Raw genomic sequence first — 8300 nt, 5'->3', positions numbered from 1 at the left:
TTAATAAAATTAGTTAAAAAAATTTTTATTTATTTTTTTTTAAAATAAATGTTGATTTAAGATAAATTTTAAATATTTTATCATAAATGATAAAATAACATTAAATATGAAATAAATTAAATTTAGCTTTGAAATATTAATTTAATTTTTTTTTAATTTTTAAAGAAAAATTAAATTAAAAAAAAAAATAATAAATTCTTATCAACTTACCTTATACAAAAAAAAATTTAATGAAAAAAAATTTTTTTTCTAAATTCCCAAAAATTTTCATCCAATTAAATTTTCATTCTATGCCATCCTACTTCCGAAATAATTTTCTGCGAAATAAAACTTTTTTTTTCATTTTGCGCAATATTATAATGAGAACTCATGTCATTAATTCATTCATTTACACAAACAGGCAAGCGACACGATGCGGCATTGACATCAAGAAGAACGAGCAACCTTCCACAATCTTATCATAAAACTCATCTTTTATCTAACTTGAAGTGTATTTCTTGTGTCTTCGTCTAATTTTCTAACACCGCAGCAGCGGCAGCAGCAAGTAGTGAGCAAAATCATTATATTTGTCTTTGGAATACATAAATATATTAACAACTACGTTGACGACATGTTTCTCGCAATTTGTCACGCGCGCATCTTCTCATCGGGGAAAAAAGACGACGAAAGGGAACGGCGAACGAGGCAAAAAAGGAAAACAAGGACACCCACATAAGTTCACAAGTGGATATCGGTTGTTTGTTCTAAAAATATGTTAGAGTTGAGGGAAAGAAAAATACTTTTCAAACTGTTGCTGATCCTTCATTGATGATAAAATTGAGTGGTTTTCGTCGACCAACACACAAAACGACGACGACGACGAACGACATCAATATTGAAGCAAAAGTTTTTCATCATGATAAATAGGAGATGGTCGAACGACGACAAACAAGCAGCGCACTGTCCTCATTATTATTTATTGTACGGCACGATATGGACAACAAGGAGCTGCTCCATTAAAATAATGATAATAATAATAATAAAAACGATGTGAAAAATTGATATCAAATATTTATTGTAGTATTTTTAATTGAGACTGTCTACAAGTTTCGCAGGAGACGATTTCCTGCCCCGATAAGGAAGTCGAATGGATTTAACAAATAATCCGAGAATATTAAATGTGGCGAGATTATATCAAATATATATCAAGAAAATTTGTGAGAAATAAGAAAAAAAACTTTTGCTTTTGGAAAAATTATTATTGAGATAGGTAATTTTTTAAATAATTTTTTTTCAATTAATTTAAAATTAAAATTTAAAAAATAAATTAGTATTAATTATTTTTATTAATTAAAAAATTATTTTAATAATAAAAAAATGAATATTATAAAAAATTTATGTTTAAAAAAATATTTTTAAATTTTATGTTTTTTTTTTAATTTTATTTTATTAAATTTTATTTAATCTCTTTTTTTTAAATAAAACTAATAAAAAATTGATAATAAATTCAATTTATAAATATTATGTACTTTAAAAAATGTTCAAGTTAAAGAAAATTTAATTTAATAATAATAATAAGAAATTAAATTTAAAAACAAAAAATTATGAAAAAAAAATTAAAAATAATAAAAAAATAAAATTAGTTACAAAATAATTAATAAATTTTTAAATAATTAAAAAAATAAAATGTATTAATAAAAATAATTTAATTTAAAATAAATAAATAAAAAATTTAATAAAAAAATAAATATGAAAATTTTATAAAATTAAAATAATAATAAATTTCAGTTCATCAATTTTTCTTAATAAATTTTCGATTTAAAATAATTTTTTAAAACCCGTTAAATTTTATAGATTTTTTTTTAAATAAATTTTATTCAAAATAAATTAGTTTTTTTTACTAAAACTTTAAATTAATTACAAAATAATTAAAAATTAAATTTAAAAATATTTAAATAATTAAATTAAATAAAAATAAATCACTAAATTTGATTAAAATTAAGAAAAAAGTGAAATTACTCTCCCATTAACCAACCGACAACAACGAAAAAAAGCAACACATGTACAAAACAAATTATTTTTTAAATTGTGACCCAGTTGTTGCTCATTCAATCCATTTCACAGATTAATTGATAAAAAATTTATAGCTGATCAATGATTTTTGCCAACAAAGTTAGGTCAAACTCATGCGAGAGTTGACTCATGTAGTTTTAATTGTTGCCACAAAACACACATGCCGCCGTCGCCGCTGCACACACACACACAAGTTGTCGTGGTTGTGCGCATAAACAAAGCATTTCCAAACGGATCATTTTCAATTATGCAAATTTGTTTGTCTGACTCATTGAGGACATTATTATATCCAACGTTCTAGATATCCAATTTTTTTGTCGTCGTCGTCGTAGTTCGGAGAAACACACAGAAACACGGAAAATGAGGAAAAAATAGGAAAATAGGAAGAGAACGAGGGAGATTGAGTATATTAAATAGAAAACAATAAAGCAGGGTGGCTGAGTTGGCGCCAATTTTATCGAGTCTCCATCCCAATATCAACAAACGTAGAGCGACATGCCGCTGCTTATACGGGAAAAATCACCCACAACCATCATCATCGTCGTCGTCGTCGTCGTCGTGTTGCTGCTGCTGCAGAGCGGAGAGGATGAATGGAGGCAAAATCGAGTATTATACATTTTTATTGACTTACACAGTTTTATGTCCTCTTCATTGACATACATTTGCTCATTTCGTTTTTCGTGAGACACATTTCGTGTTTGTTGCCACGATAATTAATTAAGTTTTTTTCTCTGGTTCTCGTTATTTTAGGAGACAATGCGATGGAAACAATGAATGGACAATGAAATGGAAATTGAGTGATTAAAAGGAATAGAAAACAGTTTCAAAATCAAATCAAATGTCGCCTAAACAGAAAACGAGAGTTGGAGTACGAGAGACGATGGAAAAGTTGTAAATAGATGTAAAATGAATAAAATTAACATAATTTTCGTTTTAAAAGTTTTCGTATAGAATTTCGTCTCTTGAAGAAAGAAGAAGAAGAAATTAGAAATGGAATAAAAAAGTTTTTTGGAAAATCATGAATTTGAATGTTTTGTGAAGCGGAATCAGGAAACCTGTTGAATGTTGCTACAAAAAAAAGGAGTTTAAAAATGATTTTTTTTGTCATTTAAAAAATTTCGAAGTTATATTCAAATAATCATCAAAAAATGTATTTAAAGAGACAAAAATAAATAATAAGCTTAAAAATAAAAATTAAAAAAAATTAATTATTTAAAAAAAGTTTGTATAAAAATTTGATAAAATTTGTTTAAAAAAAGATTTTTAATAAAATTTTCATTTTTTCGATTCAAGTATTAGGTAAAGGTAAAAAAAATATTAAAAAATTAAAAAAAAATTAAATTAAAATAAATTTAAAAAGAAATTAAAAAAAAATTATTTGCAAAATTTAAAATCATTTAAAATAAAATTCAAAAAAAAATTTAAAATTAAAAAAAACAATTTAAAAAAAAAATTAAAATTAAAAAAAAAAAAAAAAGTAATTTAAATAATTTTTTTTAAACATTTTAAGACATTTGAGGGCAAAGTTAATAAAAAATTAAAATGAATTTAAAACCTAATAAAAATTTTATTTAAAAAAAGAGAAAAATATTTTTAAAAAATAATTTTAAGTTCTAAAAAATTTATTTAAAAATCAAGAAAGCTTATTTAAAAATTTAAAAAAAAATTTTTTTAAAATTTGATTTTTCTACTTTTTTGAGGCATTTAAAAGTAAAGTTGATAAAAAATAATTTTCAAAAAAATAATAAATAAAAATTAATTTTTATGAAAATAATTTGCAAAATTTAAAATTATTTTAAATAAATGGATATTTTTCAAAAAAATTAATTAAAAGAAAAATATTTTTTTAATAATAAAATTTTAATATTTTAAAATAAAAATAATAATAATAAAAAATAAAATTATTTAATTAATTTTTTTATTAATTAAAAAATTTAAGATGTTTAAAAAAATATTTTTAAAAAGTACAAAAAACATAAAAAATATTTTCTTCACTTCAAAGAAAAAATTGCTTCCAACAAAAATCTTTTTCTTGATTAAAAATAGAAACAATAATCCAATTAATTTACGATCGACACAAATTTTCATGAAATTTTCGATACAAAATTCCAACTAAAGAAACCAATTAATAATATTTCATCCACAAAACTCTTTTCATTAGAATTTTCGTATAAAATATTTCTTGCGAAAAACTATTTTTTGAATAGATTACGTACCAAAAACTGAAAATTTGAACATCATCTCGCAGAATCTTCAACAATAAAGTAAATTTACCCCCTGGAAGTTTACTTTACCGTCAAAATCTATGAAAATAAAACAAAAACTCGATCGAAAAATTTTCAATTTCTGCTCTTTTCACATGACTCAACTCATACGACGATATCGAGAAAACCCACGTAACACCTAAACTTTAATTAAACTCTCGGCGCAACAAATGCGAAAAATAAATACATGTCACATGACAATTTAGTCTTTTCGTGTGCAACGGAGGATTTTCTTATCAAAAATCCATAAAATTGAAAATGCATGACACTTATTAACTGCATTTTGTCGAGAATTTGCTCCAGTTTCAAACTAATTTAATTTCACACAAAATTACCTCCTCACATAATCATCAAAAAAGTTGCGAATGTCATCAGATAAAAACTTTTCCATATGCAGCCACATGAGAAACTAATCAAGGCAGCGGCAATCATCAAGTAACCACGAAAGAACCAATATTTGTTAGTTCAATTCAACCGTGATTCGAAAGAAATAACTTTAATTTGATTAAACTTTTCTTTTGCCTATTTTTCGTGCCTATATGCGAGCAATTTACAAGAAAAAGCGAAAAAAAAAGTAAATTCAATAAATTTCAAGTCGTGTCTTGGCAAGCGATTTATGTTCCTGCGATGCAAATAATTGGAAAGAAAGAAAGAAGTCGTATCGAATCGGAGATTAGTTCGTCGTGAATTTTCATAACAAATTGTCAAACATAAATTGACGCGAAACACTCCTTCATTATCCTTCATTAAACACACACAACACACCCTTTGAGCTGCCTGATCTACAAATATTTGCAGCGTCGAGCGTCGTTGGTGCCATATTTCTTCTCTCATTTACCGTCGACGACGACGACGAAACACTCACCCAACATATATCATAAAATTATTACATGGAGGAGTGCAGCAACAACAACAGCAAATGTAATAATCATCATCATAATAATAATCATCATAACACTTACTCTTACGGGCACACACACACACCGACACTCACAAAGTTTCATCGCGCGAAAGAACCAACTTGTTCATTTCGACATTCCTGCATATATATTCGGAACGATTTTCGTTGTAATTTACTGTGTGTAATATACTTGAGCTTTATGATTACTAAACGAGCGAGGAAATTTCTTTATTATGTGTCGTCCTCGTTGTCGTCGTACAGTTTGTAAGGAGGAAGAGGATATGCTAAAAAAAATTTTGAAAATTTTTTTGGACTCAATTTTTTAAAAATTAAATTGCTTTAAAATCTCCTCCAAATTTACCTAAAAATACAAAAAAAAATAATTAATTAATTTCGAGAAGAAAATTTTAAACCTGCTGAAAATCCTTTGGAGCCCATATTTAATGGAATCTTTTAAATATCCTCAAAAAGCCTTTATTCGATCCTCGAAAGTTAATGTGAAAATATAAAAAAATATTTGAAAATATTTTAAATAAATTAAATAAATAAAAAAATTAATTAATAAAAAATTAAATAAAAATTTATATTGAGAAAATGTTTTTGTTTCCATATTTTTTTTAAAGTAAAATAAAATAAAAAAATTTAAAAAAAATTAAAAAATTAAAATAAATAAATAAAAAATAAAATAATTAAAATTGTAAAAATTAATCAAACCTGAATTAAAAAATTATTACGTTTATTATATTGTAATGGAAGTTTTGTATATAAAAAAAATAATTAAGAGAATTAAGAAGTTTTTAATAAATAAATCTTTATTAAAATGGAATATTTTTTTTTTGTTTTATTTTCTTGGCTTTGATAATTTTACTTTAATTTTTATTTAATCAAATTAAATTAAATTAATTAAATTAAATTTAATTTTTTGATGAAAAACGAATAAAAATAGCAAATTTATGTTAAAAAGATATTAAACATGAACTTTTTTGTTTAACAATTAATAATTAATTAATTAATAATTAAATTTAACGGTCATCTGTTAGTTCTACTTTCCGCCGCATTATCCGGTTTTGGCGACAAACAGGATGTTGACAAGACCTACAGCGCCATCTGGCGACTTATCACTTTCATACGACCCATTTGTTTAATTCGTTATTGAAATCATAGATGGCGACATTTCCGTTTTAAAATCTGAATTAACGTGAGGCGAAATTGAATTTATCAATTTCATTCGTCTCATTTCATAGTAGCGCCATCTATCGGATTTGTCTTAAATCGGTAATAATCGGTTAGCACAATCGGTTAAATGAAATATTTTAATATAATTTTAATTTATTTAATATTAAATTAAAATAATTATAATGATAAAAATTATATTTTTTATTTATTATTTTTTAAATATTTTATTTTATTTTTATAAATATTTGAATAATTAAAATATTTTTTTAATTTATTTATAAATTATTAATAATTAATTTAATTAAATTATTTAATTTTAATTAATTTAATATTAATTATATTAAAATAAAATATTTTAAAATTTTATGAAAAAAAAATAAATATGAAAATTACTTACCAAAATAATTAAAACCCTTATATAATAAATTAAAATAAAAACTACAAAAATTTTTTTTAAATATTTTTTTTTATTATTTGAATTGAAATTATTTTTATTTAGGTTTTTATTTTTAAGAAAACTATTGCATTATAATTTTTTTTACTTTTTATTCATTTTTTATCAATTTTTTTTTGTTTCCTCATTATTATAGAGTATATTTTTTATTTGTTTTTTTTTCAGTGTTTTCTTTCTTTTTTGAAATATATTTGGTCTATCTAAATTAAAGATAAATTATTTTTAATCATTATTTTAGGTTGATCAATTTTTATTAATTTTAATGTTTTTTTTATAATTTATTTTTTATTTATATTCATTTCGTTCAAATCCATTTTTCATATAACTTTTATTTTTTTATGTAACTTTTGTAGTAATTGCAATGGATAATGAAAGATCACTTATTTTTGCCGCCATCTGATCCTTCATCTGATGAAATGTTTTTTTTTTTGGAGAAAGTTATATTCTATTTTTTTTAATATTTACAAGAAAAGCAAGAATTTAAACCACCAAGTTAATTCTTTTTTTATGTTTTTTGGTTTTCTTTCATATAATTTTATTTTTTTATGTTTAAAGTATATTTTTTTTGTAAAGGAACTTAAGTTGCATAATTAGAGCGTGTTTTTATTTTTTTTTTAATTTTAAAATTATTGCACTTTTTTTCGTATCAGCTTGTCAAGTCTTCGATAACAAATTTATTGCTTCAATTTTTTTTTACGTGAAAAATCATTCTCATCTTCTTAACTAAATCAGTCTTCGCAGCAAGTCACGCCAAGTATTTTTTTTTATTTTATTGTTTTTCATTAATTATTATTATTATTTTTTTTTTCAAAAATGAAACAAGGCCTACTTGTTCTTTTTTTATTATTGTACGGCAGTGCTGTTAACGAGTTATTATTATTTTATTTTTTTTTTTTTTTGGTCTTACAGGAGAATAATTCATATCAAGCGAGGAACTGAACTAATATAATAATAATAATTCATGGGGAAAAATTCAAAAAGAGCTAATTTTTTAATTAATTAAGAATTTTCTACATATTTTATTTTTTTTATTTTTGTACGAAGGTTAATTTTTTAATCAGGTTTATTTTTTTTATTGGTTGGCTTTGTTTGGTGTCTCTTTTATAGGATTTTTACATTATTTATATTTTTTTGGAATTTACTGGTCTTTTGAATAATATTTATTTTTTTTAATTATAATAAAACTTTTTTTTCTGGAAATGTTTTTTTTTATTTTTTTTTTAAATATAAGGTGTGGTTATAAATTTATTTTTTTAATTATTTTTTTTTAACTTTTCAAAAGTTTTCAAGATTTTTAAAATTTTTACAGGTTTGGATCATGGAAAAGCTATTTATATGAAAGGCGAGACATCGAGAGGATCGCCTAGCATAAAATGTGGATGTGTGAGAATTTACAGGATTTTTTTTTCTAATTTTTTTTTTTGCTTAATTTTAATGATCTTACAACGTACAA

The sequence above is a fragment of the Culicoides brevitarsis genome, chromosome 3 (assembly GCF_036172545.1).
Source record: "Culicoides brevitarsis isolate CSIRO-B50_1 chromosome 3, AGI_CSIRO_Cbre_v1, whole genome shotgun sequence".
Taxonomy (NCBI): domain Eukaryota; kingdom Metazoa; phylum Arthropoda; class Insecta; order Diptera; family Ceratopogonidae; genus Culicoides; species Culicoides brevitarsis.
The sequence above is the reverse complement of the archived record's forward strand: the minus strand, read 5'-3'. Positions refer to the sequence as shown.